The following is a 20,802-nucleotide window of genomic DNA, read 5'->3' as shown; positions in this document are numbered from 1 at the left end:
CTCCCAAAGTGCTGGGATTACAGATGTGAGCCACCATGCCCAGCCTACAGTGATTTAAATTAAATATTACCACTAATTAGATGTTTAAATTTTTTATGCTTCAATGTCCACATCTGTAAATGGAAATTCTAAGCAGCTTTCTATCTACCTTATTGGGATGTTTTCATGCTCAAATGAATGATTAGATGTCAGATCCTTTGAAAAACTAGAATCCTGATTATAGTAGAAATTTAGAATGCTCACCCATGTCTAGTTTATCTTCATGGGAAGATTCCTCTTCCCGACTCCCCTTGCAATTGAACAGGTCTTATGATTCTTGCTGGCCATTGAGTTGTGCTTGAACGTGAGCCACTTTTGAGCAGATCACTTAATTGCTTATGTGAGACCTGTTAGGACTCTCTTCCTCTGCTGTGGTGATTGTGGAATGTTTAGAGTTGAGAATGTTTCACAGTTTAGATCTATCTGGAAGCTAAGGCAACACATGGAAGATGTTTATCCAGGAGAGGTGACTAGACCCATCATAGACTTTGAGGAAGCAAGAAATAAACCAGTATATCGGTCTCCTCTTATCTGTGGTTTCACTTTCTGAGGTTTCAATTACCTACGGTCAGCCTCAGTATGAAAATATTAAATGGAAAATTCCAGAAATAAACAATTTATAAAATTTAAATTGTAGGCAGTTCTGAATAGTGTGACACAACCTCTCACGGTCACGAGTCATTTCTTTGTCCAGCGTACGCATGCTTTATATGCGACCTGCCCGTAGACATCTTGGTTATCAGATCTACTGAGACCATATTGCAGTGCTTGTGTTCAAGTTAATAGTAGCCTAACATTATGTCACAAAGCCTATGTCATTTACCTCATTCCATCATGACAAGAAGGTTGAGTATAGTACAATAAGATATTTTGAGAGAGAGAGAGACCATATTTACATAACTTTTATTACAGTATATTGTTATACTTGTTATATTTAATTATTATTGTTTTACATATTTTATTGTGCCTAATTTCTAAATTAAACTTTATCATAGGTATGTATGTATAGGACAAAACATAGTATATGTAGGGTTTGGTACTATCCGTAGTTCCAGGCATCCAGTGGGGGTCTTGGAATGTCTCTGACAAAGATAGGGGAGAACTACTGTACTGTGTCAGATCACTGAGATTGAGGGGTTGTTTGTTATGGCAGCAGAACCTAGCCTAACCATACTGTTCTAGGTATAAATAATTCTTAAAATTGTTAATTGTAATTATTAGTGAGATATTTCCTAACCCTCTGCTAATATTTACTACTAATTTGCTGTTGTGCCATTTTCTGACACCTAGTAGATTTGAATCTGACCACTTTGACTCTTTTCTCATGCCCCACACTCAAGAATCTCTCATGTCCTGGAAGTAACCTGAAGGAACGAACTGTATTAGCAGTCATAACATATTGGCAGTTACAACATAAAAGGATGGAAGCTAAATTCAAGAAGTACTGTGCCTGACGTATAATGGGCACTCAGCAAACATTTATTGACAATAGGAAGAGAAATTGGATGATATGTGGCTGTTACCAGTGATTTCATGTGGCAAAATCTAGTAAATATTTAGTTCTCATCTTCCTTGACCTTGTAAACAGGGTTTGGAGCTTTTCATCACTCTCTCTTTCTCAAAACTCTTTGATCCTTGGCTTCTTGGACATCAGAAGCTTCTAGTTTCCCCCCATCCTGGTAGCCGCTGCTGGTCACCTTTGCAGAATCCCCCTCTTCCTAATATCTAAATACTCTAGTGCCCTAGAGCTCAGTCTTTGGGTCCCTTCTTGTTTACTTGAATCTCTCAGTCATGTCTGCTGTTTTACTATTGAGTGATTTCCTTTTATTGATTTATACATTCGCTTTTATATGGAGAGTAGTAACCCTCAGTCTATCCTACATTGCTGATAATTTTCCTCATTTGTTATTAGATTTTTACTTTATAGTTTTTAATATACTGCATATTTACTATATTTATAGTTTTTCATAGACAATGTACATTTTTATATAATCATATATGTCATTCATCTTTTTTATTATACTTTAAGTTGTAGGGTACATGTGCACAATGTGCAGGTTTGTTACATATGTATACATGTGCCATGTTGGTGTGCTGCACCCGTTAACTCGTCGTTTACATTAGGTGTATCTCCTAATGCTATCCCTCCCCCTCCCCCAACCCCATGACAGGCCCCAGTGTGTGATGTTCCTCACCTTGTGTCCAAGTGTTCTCATTGTTCAGTTCCCACCTATGAGTGAGAGCATGCGGTGTTTGGTTTTTTGTCCTTGCAATAGTTTGCTGAGAATGATGGTTTCCAGCTTCATCCATGTCCCTAAAAAGAGGACATAAACTCATCCTTTTTTATGGCTGCATAGTATTCCATGGTGTATGTGCACCACATTTTCTTAATCCAGTCTATCATTGATGAACATTTGGGTTGGTTGCAAGTCTTTGTTATTGTGAATAGTGCCACAATAAATGTACGTGTGTCTTTATAGCAGCATGATTTATAATCCTTTGGGTATATACCTAGTAATGGGATGGCTGGGTCAGATGGTATTTCTAGTTCTAGATTCTGGAGGAATTGCCATACTGTCTTCCACAATGGTTGAACTAGTTTACAGTCCCACCAACAGTGTAAAAGTGTTCCTATTTCTCCACATCCTCTCCAGCATCTGTTGTTTCCTGACTTTTTAATGATTGCCATTCTAACTGGTATGAGATGGTATCTCATTGTGGTTTTGATTTGCATTTCTCTGATGGCCAGTGAATGATGAGCATTTTTTTCATGTGCCTGTTGGCTGCATAAATGTCTTCTTTTGAGAAGTGTCTGTTCATATCCTTTGCCCACTTTTTGATGGGGTTGTTTTTTTCTTGTAAATTTGTGTTCTTTGTAGATTCTGGATATTAGCCCTTTGTCATATGAGTAGCTTGCAGAAGTTTTCTCTCATTCTGTAGGCTGCCTGTTCACTCTGATGGTAGTTTCTTTTGCTGTGCAGAAGCTCTTTAGTTTAATTAGATCCCGTTTGTCAATTTTGGCTTTTGTTGCCATTGCTTTTGGTATTTTAGACATGAAGTCCTTGCCCATGCCTATGTCCTGAACGGTATTGCCTAGGTTTTCTTCTAGGGTTTTTATGGCTTTAGGTCTAACATTTAAGTCTTTAATCCATCTTGAATTAATTTTTGTATAAGGTGTAAGGAAGGGATCCAGTTTCAGCTTTCTACATATGGCCAGCCAGTTTTCCCAGCACCATTTATTAAATAGGGAATCCTTTCCCCATTTCTTGTTTTTGTCAGGTTTATCAAAGATCAGATGGTTGTAGATGTGTAATATTATTTCTGAGGGCTCTGTTCTGTTCCATTGGTCTATATCCCTGTTTTTGTAGCAGCATCATGCTGTTTTGGTTACTGTAGCCTTGTAGTATAGTTTGAAGTTAGGTAGCTTGATGCCTCCAGCTTTGTTCTTTTTGCTTAGGATTGTCTTGGCAATGCGGGCTCTTTTTTGGTTCCATATGAACTTTAAAGTAGTTTTTTCCAATTCTGTGAAGAAAAGTCATTGGTAACTTGATGTGGATGGCATTGAATCTATAAATTACCTGGACAGTATGGCCATTTTCATGATATTGATTCTTCCTATCCATGAGCATGGAATGTTCTTCCATTTGTTTGTGTCCTTTTGTATTTCGTTGAGCAGTGGTTTGTAGTTCTCCTTGAAGAGGTCCTTCACATCCGTTGTAAGTTGGATTCTTAGGTATTTGATTCTCTTTGAAGCAATTGTGAATGGGAGTTCACTCATGATTTGGCTCTCTGTTTGTCTGTTATTGGTGTATAAGAATACTTTTGATTTTTGCACATTGATTTTGTATCCCGAGACTTTGCTGAAGTTGCTTATTAGCTTAAGGAGATTTTGGGCTGAGACAGTGGGGTTTTCTAAACATACAATCATATCATCTGCAAACAGGGACAATTTGACTTCCTCTTTTCCTAATTGAATACCCTTTATTTCTTTCTCCTGCCTGATTGCCCTAGCCAGAACTTCCAACACTATGTTGAATAGGAGTGGTGAGAGAGGGCATCCCTGTCTTGTGCCAGTTTTCAAAGGGAATGCTTCCAGTTTTTGCCCATTCAGTATGATATTGGCTGTGGGTTTGTCATAAATAGCTCTTATTATTTTGAGATACGTCCCATGAATACCGAATTTATTGAGAGTTTTTAGCATGAAGGGCTGTTAAATTTTGTCAAAGGCCTTCTCTGCATTTATTGAGATAATCATGTGGTTTTTGTCTTTGGTTCTGTTTATGTGATGGATTATGTTTATTGATTTGCATATATTGAACCAGCCTTGCATCCCAGGGATGAAGCCCACTTGATCATGGTGGATAAGCTTTTTGATGTGCTGCTGGATTCGGTTTGCCAGTATTTTATTGAGGATTTTTGCATCGATGTTCATTGGTGATATTGGGCTAAAATTCTGGGTTTTTTTGTTGTGTCTCTGCCAGGCTTTGGTATCAGGATGATGCTGGCCTTATAAAATGAGTTAGGGAGGATTCCCTCTTCTTCTATTGATTGGAATAGTTTCAGAAGGAATGGTACCAGCTCCTCTTTGTACCTCTCGTAGAATTCAGCTGTGAATCCATCTGGTCCTGGACTTTTTTTGGTTGGTAGGCTATTACTCTTTTTTTTTTTTTTTTTTTTTGAGACTTTTTGAGGGAGCTCTGTTGCCCAGGCAAGAGTGAAGTGGTTCGATCTTGGCTTACTGAAATCTCTGCCTCCTGGGTTCAAGTGATTCTCGTGCCTCAGCCTCCTGAGTAGGTGGGGCTACAGGCGAACACCACCATGCCTGGCTAATTTTTATATTTTTAGTAGAGATGGGGTTCTGCCATGTTGGCCAGGCTGGTCTCAAACCGTGGATCTCAAGTGATCAGCCCACCTCAGCCTCCCTAAGTGCTCGGATTACAGGTGTGATTTACTGTGCCTGACCTCATTCCTTTTTTTTTTTTTTTTTAAGGCTTTTTGAATTAGTGTGGCACTTTGGGGATCTGTCAATGTGTGAAGTAGCTATGCTTAATATATGTGCATGTATGTTAAAGCCACTTTCCTTTGTATAGCAGGACATTGTTGCTCATCTGTCATTTTTGTCCATGCTCTTTGGGTTATGTAGCTATATGGTGAAGGGTCAAGTTGTTCCAATTTAGTCTTGCCAAATTATCCTCGTTATTATAATACTCATCTATTGTTATGTAACAAAGCACTCCAAAATTTAGTGTTTTAAAGCACCAGTAATCATTTATTATCTTTCATGGTTTCTCTGAATTCAGGAATTCCGAAGTGGCTTGGCTGGGCAGTTCTGGATTAGAATCTCTTACCAGGTTGTAGTCACATCTAGGCTAGGGCTGCAGTCATCTGAAGGCCGGAGGATATATTTCTAAGCTGGCAGTTGGTGTTAGCAAATTGGTCCTTCTCCATGTGGATCTCTTTACAGAGCTGTTTGAGTGTCCTCATGATGTGGTGCTTGGCTTTCCCCAGAGCAAGTAATCTGAGAGACCAAGGCCTCAAAGTTCCACATCTTCATTTCCACCCAATTCTATTGGCTGCATAGGAGACTAGCCAGTCTTCAGTGTGTGTGCTGGGGCTGGGGCTGCTACATAGCTGTGACTACCAGCAGGTGCAGTCTCTGGGGACCACTACCGAGGCTGGGTACCACAGTAACCAGAGAGCACTTTTTATTTGAGAAGTTTTCTTGGGTTTGACATGTACTTTTAAACTGAGAATACAGGAATGCCAACCAATAAATACTGGATTTATACAAAGCACAATTAACTTTACATTCTGTTAAGCAGAAAGAAAATGGATGAGTTTTTGCAGACTGTTTGCTCGAGTAAGGCCCTCAGAGCAGAGGACACGTGAGATTGCCCTGATGCAGTTCCTTCTGGTACACTTTTTGGTACTAATATTAATATTTCTTGATTTTCCTCATCCTCCATCTGTCTCTGAATCCAAATATTTTGAAGAAAACAAATAAGAGGGAGGCAAGAAAATGTTTAAGACAGAGTAGAAATAGCTGCTAATAACAGCAATAACTACTTTATTTCTTGAGTGCTTGCTATGTGCCAGATATGTCTCAGACCTTTTGCATAAGTGATATCTTATTTAGCTCTTCGACTGACCCCATTTTAACTATGACAAAACTGATGCTCAGAGTAATTTATTCAAGGTGATGTAGTGAATGGTTGGGCTGAGATTTGAACCCAGGTCTGTCTGTTTCTAAAGGCTGTGGTTAATCTACTGCCTCTCACTGTATTCCATTGATATAAACACACAAACACAATGTTTGGGCATCAGAAAGTTGAAAAGCGGTAGAGTTGTGTATTATCTGGAATGATCTGTCAAAGGTAAAAAATGCAGGAAAATGTAATCCCAGATACGAAAATACTCTGAAACTGAAAAGTGCTTTATAAGTGTAAGGTGGCAGTGTTATTAATATTATTCAGCTCAGAGAAGTAAGAAAATGAATCATGTATAATTCCTCTATTTCTTTTCATTCAGATTATCGCAGAACACCTGCCCATTAATCTTGACCCTGTTAAAACAATAACTGCCTATCCAAGTAATACATTGGAGTTAATGTGTAATTAAAGAAAATTATTATCACTTGGCTATGAAATGGGAATAGCAATATTTCAAGTTAATATGTATTTTAGACCAATAAATGTTTTAGTTTAAAAAATCTCTGCTAAAATGTACAATTTAGGAAGATATTAAACCATCAGTTTAAAATTAAAGCATAAGAAGCTTTATGTCTGTAAAACTATTTTGTTGTAATGTCAATATGATATCATATTTGTCTTCCACACGAAGACATTGTCTTTCTGACAACCACTGTTTAAGAAAATAGGCCTTGGGAATGGGGAAAGTACATTTCTCTTGGATTTTCCTGTCTTTTGACATGTACCTTGGTGGCGTGAACACATTAACGATGAACTCAGTTGATGGTCTTGAGGGTGAGGGATGATATGTAGCCTTCATTACATTGCCTTGGCGCTGGGCCCGTAGGCACCAGCAGCAAGAGCTTTGATTTCATTTTAAAGGAGTTAGAAGAATGTGAAGAAGGTCATGGCCATCAATCTGTTATCACTCTGCTAGATAGGATCTCTTTAAGGAGGAGTATGAAACATATTTTAAAAGCTCCAATGAAGGCCCCCAAATGGTGATGTTCATCCTACTACTTCCTAATGAAAGTGTGCAATCTCTGAAACAGAGCTCACAAGCACTGCAAAACAACAAATTGTCTAAGGAAATACTTTCATTTTAAATGTTCCCAGCTATAGCCAGCATATATAGACAGTAGTTATAGTGAGGCATGTGGATGAAAGCAAAAAAAATATCTTGCAGTCCAGTTAGCTTTATTAAATGCACATTATTGTGAGTGGGTCAATAGTCATCCTACTGCAGAGAAAAGGAATGGAGACTGAAGTTAAATGTTCTGCTTAAGGCTGCTTATTGATTGGAAGGCAGGGTATATAGTCTTGGGGAGCCCTGAGCTCCCAGAATACACCTCTGCTGTCACAAGCTATAGCCATGAGGTCTCTGAATAGCATGTCCTTTGTTTTATTTCTTTTGTTTCATTTTTAAGGATATTTTAGAAAAGAAATGTATAGTACTTAGAATTTTGAGTTCTCCAACATAGGATTTAGTTTTGTGAAATGTCATGTAACTTTTAGGGACATACATATATATTTTTACATAAATAAAATTCTGATGCATGTCCAAATATCTGTTCTACTTATCATTGTTAGTATAGACATTTTTTGCTACTATGCTACAAAGCCTTTTTTTTTTTTTTGAAACTGGGTCTTGCTCTGTCACCCAAGCTGGAGTGGGCAGTGGTGTGATCTCAGCTCCTTGCAACCTCTACCTCCTGAGATCAGGTGCTCTTCCTGCCTCAGCTTCCCAAGTAACTGGGACTACAGGTGCGTGCCAGCACACCTGGCTAATTTTTGTATTTTTAGTAGAGTCAGGGTTTCACCATGTTGGCCAGACTGGTCTCAAACACCTGACCTCAAGTGATCCACCTGCTTCAGCCTCCCAAAGTGCTGCAATTACAAGTATGAGCCACCCCGCCCATCAAAGTCTTAATAATATTTCAAGATGGCATCATAGTCCATTAAGTTGATATGTCATAATTAAACAATTCCCATCCTCTTGGACATATAGTTTGTTTCTAAAATTTCCTCTTCCGTAGATGACATGATACTAGTTTCCTTTGTGAAGAAAGCTTTTTTATTTCCTAAGATATTGTTTTCTGAAGCTAAATTTTTTCAAGAGTGGATTTAGAGGGTCCAAGTTCACTTTTGTTGTTTATGCAATTTATCTTCATGGGTTTGCTTCCCTGAGAGATGGTGGAGATGGTGAGTGCTTTGTCTACTTTTTTATGTGGTTAATTTTCAAAACTCTAATCTGGATTCAGGAGTTCACATAGTGCTGATTTGACTGACCAAATCTGATGACTGTAGCAGTCCCAGCAGAACATAGAATTCACCCCATTGGTTCAAATGAAGAGGACGTCCTGAAGGGCTATACTCACAGAAGTGTGTGCAGGGTTAAAGAGCAAACAAGGGACTCCAACAGCGGAAAGTCATGCCCAGCTCTGGGCTGAAGGGATGACAGAGGAGTATAGTGTTTCCTGAGGGCTCATGGCCAGCCCTGGGCTGAAGGGGTGGTGGAAGGAAGTAATGTTGCATGAGCACTTAGAGCTGCAGCCATGGAGAAGTAGGACCTGCTGGCACCGGGGCCGTAGGAGGACAGAGCTTGCACCAGAGATGCCGCAGTGAACCACCTGAGCAGTGGGAGAGAATTTGAGGCCAACCTCCCATTCCTCTTTCCCTCCAGTCTCATGCTAGTGCCTCCCACTGGCAGAACCTAACCAAAAGTCATCTGGCACGGGACCCTGGGTGGTGCTGCCTTCAGGAGTCACCCTCCTGGAATGCAAAGCAGGGCCAATAATGGATCCAGTGCTGGTGGAGGTGAAGGGGCAAATGAAAAAACCCCCAACAAGAAAGAAACAGACCAAAACAAACTATCACCATAATTGTGGAGGTTTGTTTCAGTAGCAGCACTGGGGACCCATTTAGTAGAATCTCAGGCATGGTTCGTGTTTCACACCCCTCTGTACTGTGAGCTTCCAGAAAGGCTTTAAATAGTGTATACATTTTACCATGAAAACTGCGTCACAGTGGGAGAGCTGGGGGCTCCCGAAAGAGCACTCAGCACTGCCAAGTTCGTGTCACAAGTCTGTGGACGCCGTGCTCGCTCTGTGGCATCTTTCTAGTCATCTTGCGTTAGCTCTGATTTTATTCTTTATAATAGCTGTCTCAGTTCTGCTCCAGCTCCTAACTCAGTGCCTCCAGGTTTTGATGGAAACGTGTTTCTCATTTCTTTTTTTTCTTTTTTGAAAAATTATTTTTTTTCTTTTTCTTTTTCTTTTTTAATACTTTAAGTACTAGGGTACATGTGCACAACGTGCAGATTTGTTATATATGTATACATGTGCCATGTTGGTGTGCTGCACCCATTAACTCGTCATTTACATTAGGTATTCTTCCTAATGCTATCCCTCCCTGCTCGCCCCACCCCCCAACAGGCCCCGGTGTGTGATGTTCCCCACCCTGTGTCCAAGTGTTCTCACTGTTCAACTCCCACCTATGAGTGAGAGCACGTTTCTCGTTTCAGTACATACTCAGGGCAGCTTGTCTGTGTAACCACGTCACCAGACAGCATTCCACAGGGCGGTTTATCACTTTGGGGGCTGAGGGCCTCTGAACATTTATGGACTTTGGGGATTTGTGAGTCCTCTATACACATTTTCACATGTCGCTTTTATTTGGATGGCAACAAGAATTTAAGATAGGCATTTTCTGGATCATTTGGATGACTACCTTATAACTGAGTACTGTGACATGGTTTCAGTGCCTGCACCTACGTTAGGTTTGTGTTCAAATTGGTGTCAAGCAGGACCACTTTCTATGTGGAGTGTTCTTAAGAAAAAATCATGGTAGATTTCATTTGATCCCAAAGCACTGTTTACATTCAGAGAGCAAATGCCCATACAGCAGGCTGATAAAGAAAGGTTTCACAGTAGTTCCAGAAGGGAAGGTGGCAGGAGAATTCAGTCATGACATGGAACAGGAAGTAAATGCCTGCTGAGCTCCGGAGAATCCATGCCACAGTGATCAGTACCATACAGCTCCTCATTTGGGCAGCAGTGTGGTTTCAGCAGAACATCATCCGGCATGTTAAATTAATGCTTTTAACTTGAATGCTATTGGCTTTATGGTTTGGGTTGTATTTATTTATGCATGTTCTGTGGTGTGGGTAGATGAAGGGTAGTATGTCTAAGGATTTTGGACCTGAGTTTATGTTGGTTGTTTTCTAAGTAACACCCTAATAATGATAATTAGAGTTAACATTATGAGACTTCAAGAGAAGATCTTTAAAAAAAGATATGTACATGACTAAAGTTGGACAATTACTGTGTGGAGGAAAGGGCATTAAACTGGTAATCTTGGCCTTTGTGTCCTCTTCGTGAGAAAAGGGAAGAAAAGAGAAGGGTGGGAGGAAGAAAAGAACTATTTAAAAATGCTGTACACGCCTGTAATCCCAGCACTTTGGTAGGCTGAGGCAGGCAGATCACAAGGTCAAGAGATTGAGGCCATCCTGGCCAACATGGTGAAACCCTGTCTCTACTAAAAATACAAAAATTAACTGGGCGTGGTGGCATGCACTCCCAGCTACTCATTCTGGAAGCTGAGGCAGGAGAATCGCTTGAACCCAGCAGGCAGAGGTTGCAGTGAGCTGAGATTGCGCCACTGCACTCCAGCCTGGCTGACAGAGACAGACCTCGTCTCTAAATAAATAAATAAATAATAAATGCTGTAAAAGACCACAATTCTTCACCCCAAGAATTCATGAAGTTTTGGATGATTTAGTAGCACATATTTAGGAAATGTAATACTCACCTGATAGTATCCAAGAAGGCACCACGGGCTCCTTTGCTGTATGCTTTTCTAGTTAAGGACCCACTCCTATGGAATCCAAGGGCCATTCTTCCTGTTGTTACCATAACCAAACAGCATACTGAACTCTCATAAATATTTACTCACTAATTTTCTGAAGTACTAATCCCCTTTGTTGAAAATATTAAAGAATGTCTTGTCCTTTTAATTCCTCACTGCACTAACCCCTCCAAGAATATGGCTTATGAATACAACACTTCTTGGAGGATGCCAATATATAGTCCTTTTGGGGGCTGAGACCAACCACCTTTTAATTATCAATGACAGTTTTTCCGCTGGGCAGAGAACATTGTCTCCCCTTTGCATATAGCAGATAATTGTTATCAGTGCTCAGGGCAATTATGTGCATGTGGGAAACCCAGATAATGGTGTGTTTGGTGGTAAGTGCATGGTCTGTTTTTTTGGCAGGGGTTCTGAAACCCATGATGTTAAGTGGGCATCACACGATACCATGAACAGGTGTGCATGTTGGAGTAGCTCAGCATTCTTAACTAGGGTTGTCCTTAGCAACCCACAAGCATAGCATCACTTCTAACAGTTCTGAAGTTGCATTAGCCGGGCAACTATTAGCTGTTATTGCCACTGTTCACTGATTCCTCTAATGGAGTTCATCAGAAATAGAGCCCATGAAAATATTAGATAGTTCATAAATAATTTGGAAGTGGCACTTAAATGTGTTACACATTTTCTCCCCGGCCAACTGACCTTTCTACTTGCTTGCTTTAGGATTACATAAAAAGGAGCCTGAATTCCACAAGTTAGGGTTCCAATTGCAGTGCTGCTCATCCCCAACTCTTTTCCCACCTCCTGCTCCCTGTACCAGCCCCACTGTCCAACTTGTCAGGGAACGTGATGAAGAAATGGCCACAAGAAGCTTCTGTAGGTCATTTTCCTAGAGCCCAACCTTTAGGTAGACCCAGGCTCAGCAACCAGGTTACAAAGAAGCCTTTGAAGGATGGTCTTTCTGTGATTTATTATTTTCTAAGAAGAAAGTTCATGTGGGTCAATGTGGTCAGACTGCATCTAGCAGAAAAATTCCAGGAGGAAATTGAGTTCTCCCAATGAAACAGAAACTTTTCATGTTGCCTCATTTCCGCCATCCTAATCCACTGGATTGGTAAAACCCAGGAACTCAAACACATCTTACCTCCCAGTCAGTGCTGTAACTTCACAAATCACTAATCTCCAAGCCTGTTTGCCAAAGTTAAACAACACCTAGCCTGGACAAAGCCCTTCACAAACAAAGCCACACCTGCCCTGCAAGTTAGGATAAGTAGATTACTCTCTAGACACAGCTGAAAGTTTAAGCTGCCAAAACACTCTTTCCTCCTCCTGGAGGATTTTCTTTGCTCTAAGCCCCTCTTCCACCCAGGGAAGCCACCCTGCCTCCAGGGGCCACAGGATTCCTCTGGAGAGTTTAATTCTGTCTGGAAACCAGTCAGCCTCTTCCCCATCACAAGTGTGGAGGGCAGGCTTGGCTGGGATGGATTAGGTTTGGAGGGAAAGTGGTGAGGAAGTCCTGGCTGGAGGTCTTGGCAGATTAGGACTATGATACCACTTTCTCCCACTGTGAATAAAGTTGCTATCCTAACCCCATTTCCAAACAACTCAGGCATCTTAGAGTACTTTAACTCCAATCACTCTCCCTTGAATTATATGCTATTGTTGTCCGATATTTTAGTTCTGACTTCTTTTACCACCACAGTGTAGATATCTTTTGTTTTACAAAGACAGTTTAAAAATACTCATTTAAAATTACCTACCTATATACCAACTTTTCTGCTCCTTGACATTCCTTATCTCCTCCTTCCTAAAGTAAGGTCTTTAGAAATTCTTGTGAAGTTTTGTTGATAGTAAACTCTCTCTGTTTTTGTTTATCAGAAAATATATTTCTCATTCTTAAAAAATTTATTCATTGGGTGTTAAGACTTATTTTCTCTTACCACTTTGAAGATAACTACTCAGTTTATAGGTAAATAAGTACAACTGACCCTTGAACTTGAGAAGAGATGCTTAAACTCTTCATAATTAAACAAATGCAAGTGAAAATGAAAAGAAGGTAACTACTATCTTCTGACTTCGGTTGTGGCTGTTGAGAAATTAACTGTCAGTCTAATTGCTGACCTCTTTCTGGCTGCCTTCATAATATTGTGGTTGCCTTTGGTATTCTGTAGTATCATTTCAATGTCTCTAGATGTGGAATATAGTTGACTCTTGGACAATGGTGGGGTTAGGGGTGCTGACCCCTCTGCATGGTTGAAAATCCATGTATAATTTCTGACTCCCCCAAAACTTAACTGCTTAATAGCCTACTGTTGGCCAGAAGCCTTACCAATAAAATAAACAGTCAATGCATACTTATTTTGTATATGTATTATATATTGTATTCTTACAATAAAGTAAGCCAGAGAAAAGAAAATGCTATTACGAAAATCATAAGGAAGAAAAAATATATTTACCATTGATTAAGTGAAATATACAGATAAAGGTGCTCATCCTTATCTTTACATTGAGTCAGCTGAGGAGGAGAAGAAAGAGGAGGGGTCAGTCTTGCATCTCAAGGGTGGCAGAGGCAGAAGAAAATCCACGTATAAGTGCATCCACGCAGTTCAAACCTGTGTTGTTCAAGGGTCAACTGTACTTTTGATTTCTTCTGCTTGGGATATAGTGTGTTTCTGCATCTTTGAATTGGTGTCTTCTACCAGTTCTAGAAAAACCCCGGCCATCGTGTCGCAAAATTACCTCTCCTCCATTCTCTTTTCTCTCCTTCTAGGACGTCCATTAGACTTGTGTTCAACCTTCTTCTTCTGTGCTTCATGCCTCTTAATAGCCTTTTAATAATTCCCATCTCTTTATCTTTCTCTCTGTGCTGCATTCTGGTTATTTTTTTTCATAAGCCTTGTCAGGTCAGTAATTCTCTATTCAGCTATATAAATCTGTGGTTTAGTCCGTCCATTGAGTTTTCAGTTTTAATGATTTTATACTGTTGTTGTTTTGTAATTCTCTTTGGCTAGTTTGCAGATCTTTCTGGTTATCTTCTTAAAGTCTCTTTTTGTTCATTTTAATATTTCATATTTTATTATATGAAATATTTTTATATAGTAATATTATTTGTCTGAGAATACTAGTTATTTGGTAATTGAGGGTGTAATTCTGTTGTTTATCATTTATGCCAACTCTCATTTTCATTGTTTTGTTTTCTTGTGTTTTGAGAAATTATTTGTGTGAACTTATATGTGATAAAATTTAGTAATATTGAGGGCTCAAACTGAGAACTTTCCTCCAGAGAAGATTTAAATTTCTTGTGTCCTGGAACTTGGGATCAGGACTGATCTGGGACTGCATTCATACCTTTAAGGATCTTGACTTATTGCCCAAGTCTCAGGTTCAGCTGCCCCACCATGCGAGGGTCCCATTGCTCAGTCTCTGGTTTCAGAGGTCTTAGCAGCACCTGCTCCCAGGGCAACCCTGACTTGGTGTATGCTTGCCACTTCCTATTTTGATTTTATATTTCCTTCCTTTCCTCCCCTCTTCCTTGTATGTATGTATGTATGTGTTTATCTATGTACTTTCTTGGGACATTGTCTTTAATTTTTTGGTGGTCATAAATGTATTATAAGATTGTTATAATTACCCAGGATCCCATTATATCATATCAGGAAGACCTTGCAGAATATGTGCTAGAAGCAGAAAAATGGATCTCTTATAGAATACCCCCAGTTCCTTGTCTCCTTTCAGTTACAGCTAGCTTGGGCCTAAGTGTCAAATGAGACCTGGAAGTACTCTACTCTTGGTTTGTGGGGTACAATGATGCCCTAATACCCAGCACCATTTCACATTCTACCTAATGATTTTCTTTGTTGGACTGATCACCTTGAGGTCATTGGCCAGAGGTATGTCTTCAAAATATAATACTGCATAGGTAAATGATGATTTTTTTTTAAAGAAACAAATTGGACCCCATATTTGGGTATTCAACTCCTTTACAAGATATGTTTTCAGCTAACATATATCGCTTACATGATTTCTTAAAAGGAAAAATATAACCTATTGCTTCTAAAATCTTTTTGTTTTTTTCTTCTTGGATATGATGTTGCCATCATTAGCTTCTTGAAAATCAAGCTTGAGTCTAATATTTCTTTTTGTACCTAGTCATATCTATCATGTAATAAACTTTACTGGAATTGAATTGCATTTTCTAGATGGTTTGACAGAGACCTGGATATGGCATTTAGGGATGTTCCGTCAAATAGCATTTTAAATCTCCTGACAGGCCAGTCTTTAATTAGTAGAGCAGATTATTTGGTTCAAATTATAGATCCAAATCATGAACTTTAGGGATACTTTATGAAAACTGCTTCCTTGCCCTAGTTCTAATCATTGGCACTGCATCTTTTCCACATTATTGTTGAGCTGTTACTGTAATTAGATGAGAGAGTCTCACAAGGATGGAAGGTGGAGATAGAACTGGGTTTTATTTGGTGTTAATCAAGGCTGTCTTTAGTGTTTTTGTCTCACCTGGATAGAGAGTATTGAAAGAAATGTGTAAGGCACTAAGCATTTCGCAATGAATAGTGGTAACAGGGCCTTTGAATGTGAACGTTTCCTAAATTTTATCTCTCAAAAAATAAACTTAACAAAACAAGTCAAACTTTCTTAGGGAAATTACAGAGCCTTTGTATCAACAAAATAGCAACAGGATGCATTGTAGAAGGTTATGTATCTGTTCATTGCTCAGGTGCATAAGAAATACCAGTAAAGAACATATCATCTGCTTTTTCTTTGCTTTTGAGAGACTGCTCTATTTTTTATCTTGCCTAGTGTTCCAATCCCCTTGGTTGGAACCGTAAGAATATCTGATGAGAATTATGTAGGCCATCTGACCTAACTTCACAAATGAGAGAAAAGGAGACTTTACCTGGGGAACTTCATCTCTTTTCTGATGAAAAATGATGAGTAATCCGTGGTTGCTTGAAATGTAATGCTGAGTGGATGAATAGCAAAGGGCATGTGAGATTTGGGGGGTCGATTGCATGCTTTCTAAAACTCAGCATATGTGACACATCCTTTAAACCCAAAAAGGTCCTCTGCTGGTTACCTGCCAGGGATATGCAAGGTAAGAATGACCAAAATCCATATGTTTAGGACAGTTCTTGAAAAAGTCATCTCCTATAGACTTTTAAGATGCCAATAAGAAAGCAAATAAATGTAAGAGCTCTAGCGGGTAAAGTTGCTTAGGGTATAAATGATTTCAACAAGTTTGGGAATGTACAAAATATAGGAAGCAGGATGTGTCTTGAGAGTGTGGCCCAAAACACTTTGGACAAGTGCCAGGCCTGGGCTACCCTCTGCATATGTGTCCCAACCCATACTTCTTTAGGGAACCCCTCCTCAAACTCTCTATCTGAAAAATCTCATCTTTGGGATGGATGCAGTGAACTCCTTCCTGCTGAAGTATAAGTGACTAATAAGCTTTGTGGGTTTCCTCCTCCTGGTTTATAGCTGGAGATAATCTTTAAGTCAACGGGATGCAGCCTCAGTTGTGTAATAGCCAAGGGTATCTCCTTGGAGGAAGTGGTGAGGAGTTCTAAGTGCTGTTTAGAGTTATAATGCTTTTCCTGTGGTGTATGCAGCATCCCCAGCTGCTGGTGCTATGATGAGGTAGGTGAGACTTATGGTGGACTTTATGCAGACTTCTTGATGGGGCTTTGTAGGCAGAGCAGAGAGCCTGTATAACTCATCTTTGTATTGTTCATTTCTAATTCAATGCCTGGTGCAAGATAGAAACTCTGTAAGTATTGGCTGTTGCATGGAGGTCAGCCTGGGACCTTCCTTCCCAGACACAGGGCCGTGGTGTCTGGGAAGGAAGAAAGAGGAGGTGTACACACAGGTGCCTGGACTTCTGCTTCCTCTTCATCCCAGGTCCTCAACTTTGGTCCAGGAGCCTGGGTACTGCAGGCTTTGTGCTCCGATTAAGTGGGTACACTCCCCTGTTTCCTATAGGCTCCTAAGAGGCCAACTGGACCACAACTCCAAATGGCAGCTTTTTTCCCTCCATCTCTTAAGTCTGATTTTCCAAGCCTTGGATTGGTCAGGACACAGAGGGAAGATTTGTTCTCCCATGAGGCTGTTGCTGAGGACAGTTTGTGCCAGTCAACTGATCTGTCCCCCAGCCTTTGCTCTCAAAATGGCAAATTTCCAGATGTATGACATTTTTATTATTCTAGGGGAAAAAATTCTTTAAATGCCTTTTGAAGGGGAGGAGAAGAGAAGTCGCTACTTTAATTTGGACAGAGTGGTTTGGCTTGGGTCCTATAGCCATATCATAATGAGTCTTTATTTAGGCACATATCCATGGAGTAATTAATCCAGGAGAGGCAAAAGCTAGTTATTTATCTTAGGTACCTGACAAGATCTGTTTTATACCTGGTGGTAAAGTTGAAGATGCATGTTCAAAACCAAAAGCTTCTGCATATTACAGAGGGTATCAGGCCTTGTCCCACTAACTTACAACAGAGCTAGATCAAGTGATTTTCTGTGACTGGGGAAAGGAGTATTGACTGCATTCCCTTTCCTAATTCCTGCAGACACTAAAAATGTGTATCCACTCCATCTATGTCCTGCCAAATATTTCTACCCAAGGACAAGAGGACAGTGTACAAAATCTGGGTCTTTCTTGTACCTGGTTTGTGGTTAGGAAAGGTTATTGAGCCTCAGGACCTCTTTACAATGTGTCCCCAGCCTAAAACCCCCTACTTACTTAAAATCCCTTTATCCCAAATGTCTACCATATCAGTCGTAATGATACCTTTTCATGTTCATTTGTTTAGATATGCCACACTTCTGCCTGCTGTTGGCAACCCTCCTGGACTAGGCTGCTCTTGTTAATCACATGGATGTTGTGAGTATTATGTTCACAAGTATAAATCCTCACCACATGACCTACTCATGCTTAGCAAAAATATATTAAACATTCGTGATCTGGAGTGTCATTAATCTCTGGGATTACACTGCTTGTTCATTGGTTAAATAATGTGGTTTCAGTATCTTCCCCTAATCATATTGACTTTTTATGAAAGAACTTTTGACACAAAGTTGTGTCTCAGAATGTTTTGACATAAAGGTAGCTGCTGATCTTAATTTGCGATTGCGGATTCATTTCATCTTGTATGCTTTTATGTTATAGATTTCTTAATGTTGCCAACATGAAAGTACTTCAGATGGCTTTGAGTCCTAATCTTGTGGTTCTGTTCACTGAAGATAAGCTGCAATTTTTTGATTATTTTATTTTCCTATGGATCACCAATAGGTCTAAATAACCTCCTTAGTTGTACTGGCAGAACTGAGTAAAAAGACAAGGGATAAGAAAGAGGGAAGGAAAGAAAGGAAAGAAAGAAAGAATAAGAAAGAAAAAGAAGAGGGAAAGAGGAAAGACAGAATTGTCTTGGGAAGGTGATATAGGCCACTAATTACTTTAGAGCTGCAAGCCTTCTGCACAATCATTTATTTGTAAGCCCAGCGTTAGAAAGGGCCCATCTTCAGAATCCAAAAAGAAATATATATGTGGGCCTGTATGGTTGGTCGGCACCACTTCTCTCCTCCCTAAGTTTAATGATCAAAAGATGGGAAAGTTGTCAGTTCCCTTCCTGGATCTTAAGTCAGTCTCTTGTGTGACTGACTTGAAGAGTCACAATGAAAATTTCCTAACATAAAGCAAAGGACATCTGACAGCAAAGTCTTTGGGAGCTAAAACAGAATGAGAGGCTAGAAAGAATTGATGATGAAAATACTTATTTCAAAGAGAGAAACATCTCAGAAAAATCCACAGAACCACAGAATCTTAGACAGTACTCTCAGGTGATCATTTTAGTCTTGTCATTTGTGCTTTATTTATGGAGAAACTGAGACTGGGAGAGGGGAAGAGACATGCCAAAGTTAACCCAGTATGGAGCTGAGCAAAGCCATGCATCCTGGGTCCTTTTTTAAACTGTCATGCTCCCTTTTTTAAAAGAAACACTCATAGGCAAGTCAGGGCTGGTTGCATAGAATCAAATGAAATAGGGCAGACAGAATTTATTTCATTGAATGCTTAAAGAAGAGCCGTGCCTAGAATGAAGTTTATTTTTTTGAGGTTTTGAAAATGTAAATGTTCCAGGGCCATGCCAGATTGCGTGTGTGCAGCAAACAGAAGCAGCATTCTAGATGGAACCCAGGGAGGCTGGGACAGATTTACAAAGGGTTCATGTGGAAATGGACTCACGTTTCATGTACCATGATTTGGTTTCGGTTTGGGCAAAAGGAAAGGGATATAGAAAGGTACATAGGTTACTGACAAGTGGAACTTGATTGCTTAGGTCCTTTCTCCAGGGAAGGGGTTAGATGCAGCTCGATTTCTCAATCCCTGGCAACTCTAGTGGGTGTGGGGCCAAAGCCCCACATTCTGGCTCCCTCTCCTTTTCCGCAGATGGAAGTGAAATGAACTCATTGGCAGCTACACACCAAGAAGGAGAAAGGCTTTGAAGCCTTTTTAGAGCTACTTAGCAAGGAGACTTACTGCTAAAGACTGGGGACAACCTATTTCCATTTTACAGATGTGCAGTTTGTTAACTGTGCCTGGCCCTGCCCCATCAAATTAGCCTTCCACTCTTGGTAGCTTGTTGAATGAATTGCTAGGGCTCTGCTTCATTGCTGCTTGGCAGGCAGTTTAGTAGAACACTTTGGTAGCAAGCGCCAACACAGAATACTGAGACTTAGAATGTCTCAAAGTCTGTCCAAAGCCCTCAGCTTCTGAGAACTGATGCTATTATTTATTTACTTATTTTAAAATTTTTTTCTATGGTGCATTTCATTGTAGCAACAGACAAAGAACAATTATGGATCAGGAACTGTAGTGCTTATTTAATTATATTTCAGAGTTTTGTTTTTACTAGGTTCTAGATCTCCAGTGAATTATGTGGCCCACAGCCTCTCATTTCTGTGTACATCTGGGTTGCCTCCTCTTTAGCCAGACTTAAGATTTAAAGGGTCCACAGACTCATATTCAGGAAATTGAATGTCTTTGGCTAGCGCGATTCTAAACTGCAAAGTAATCTGGGAAACTGGGGCTCTGTGGTCGGTTTAATGAGGTACTAAGACCCAGGAAAGGTACTAAGGCTCTGTGGTCGTTTAATGAGGTACTAAGATCCAGGAAAGGTACTAAGACCCAGTGGTTATCAATAAAACGTTATATTCATTAGTATAGTTTCATTGATAATTAGTGGGTCTTAGTACCTTTCCTTCCTCCCTGTCCTTTGACTTTAGGTGCTGGAAAGGGTGTAGGGTAGCCAGCGTAAATCTGCTTCACTTCAAGATCATAACTAGGCATTGCTATTGATTTCTCCTCCCTTTGGGAATATCTTAGAGAAAATTTTGGCAACCAGGCAGAGTTGGGCATATTTCAAGAGTATCAGAACCACTAAGTCAAAATACATTCACATGTCAGTCTATAAGATATAATCCTAGATGTATTACTGCAAGATTAGCAGAACTTCTTGGGGCACTTGCTTCAATTGGCTTTGACTTTTTGTAGAGTCCTTTCCTTTGCTAGAATCAGGGAGAAGAGAAGGTTAGAGAATGTTCTTTCTACCTTCATTCAGTGTGCTTCAGTGTCAGTGTGGAGATACACAGAGAGAATGTGTGTGAGCTAAAAGAGTGAAATACTGTAATCCCA

The 20,802-nt window shown here is 39.9% G+C and overlaps 1 protein-coding gene across 6 annotated transcripts in view; it reads left to right on the top strand.

The window, feature by feature from the left end:
- The window catches only part of LYPD6B (LY6/PLAUR domain containing 6B), a 211,450-nt gene that overhangs the window by 87,681 nt on the left and 102,967 nt on the right, over window positions 1-20,802 (top strand). For 2 of the 6 annotated variants that reach the window (XM_033231553.1, XM_033231552.1), the window contains exon 2: window positions 17,924-17,994. The exons of the other annotated variants lie outside the window; for them this stretch is intronic. The gene's annotated coding sequence lies outside the window, so the exon portion shown is untranslated. The remainder of the gene's footprint in view (window positions 1-17,923; window positions 17,995-20,802) is intronic. 6 annotated transcript variants of the gene reach the window in all.

The sequence above is a fragment of the Trachypithecus francoisi genome, unplaced genomic scaffold (assembly GCF_009764315.1).
Source record: "Trachypithecus francoisi isolate TF-2019V2 unplaced genomic scaffold, Tfra_2.0 Lachesis_group13, whole genome shotgun sequence".
NCBI lineage: Eukaryota > Metazoa > Chordata > Mammalia > Primates > Cercopithecidae > Trachypithecus > Trachypithecus francoisi.
The sequence above is the reverse complement of the archived record's forward strand: the minus strand, read 5'-3'. Positions and strand labels throughout refer to the sequence as shown.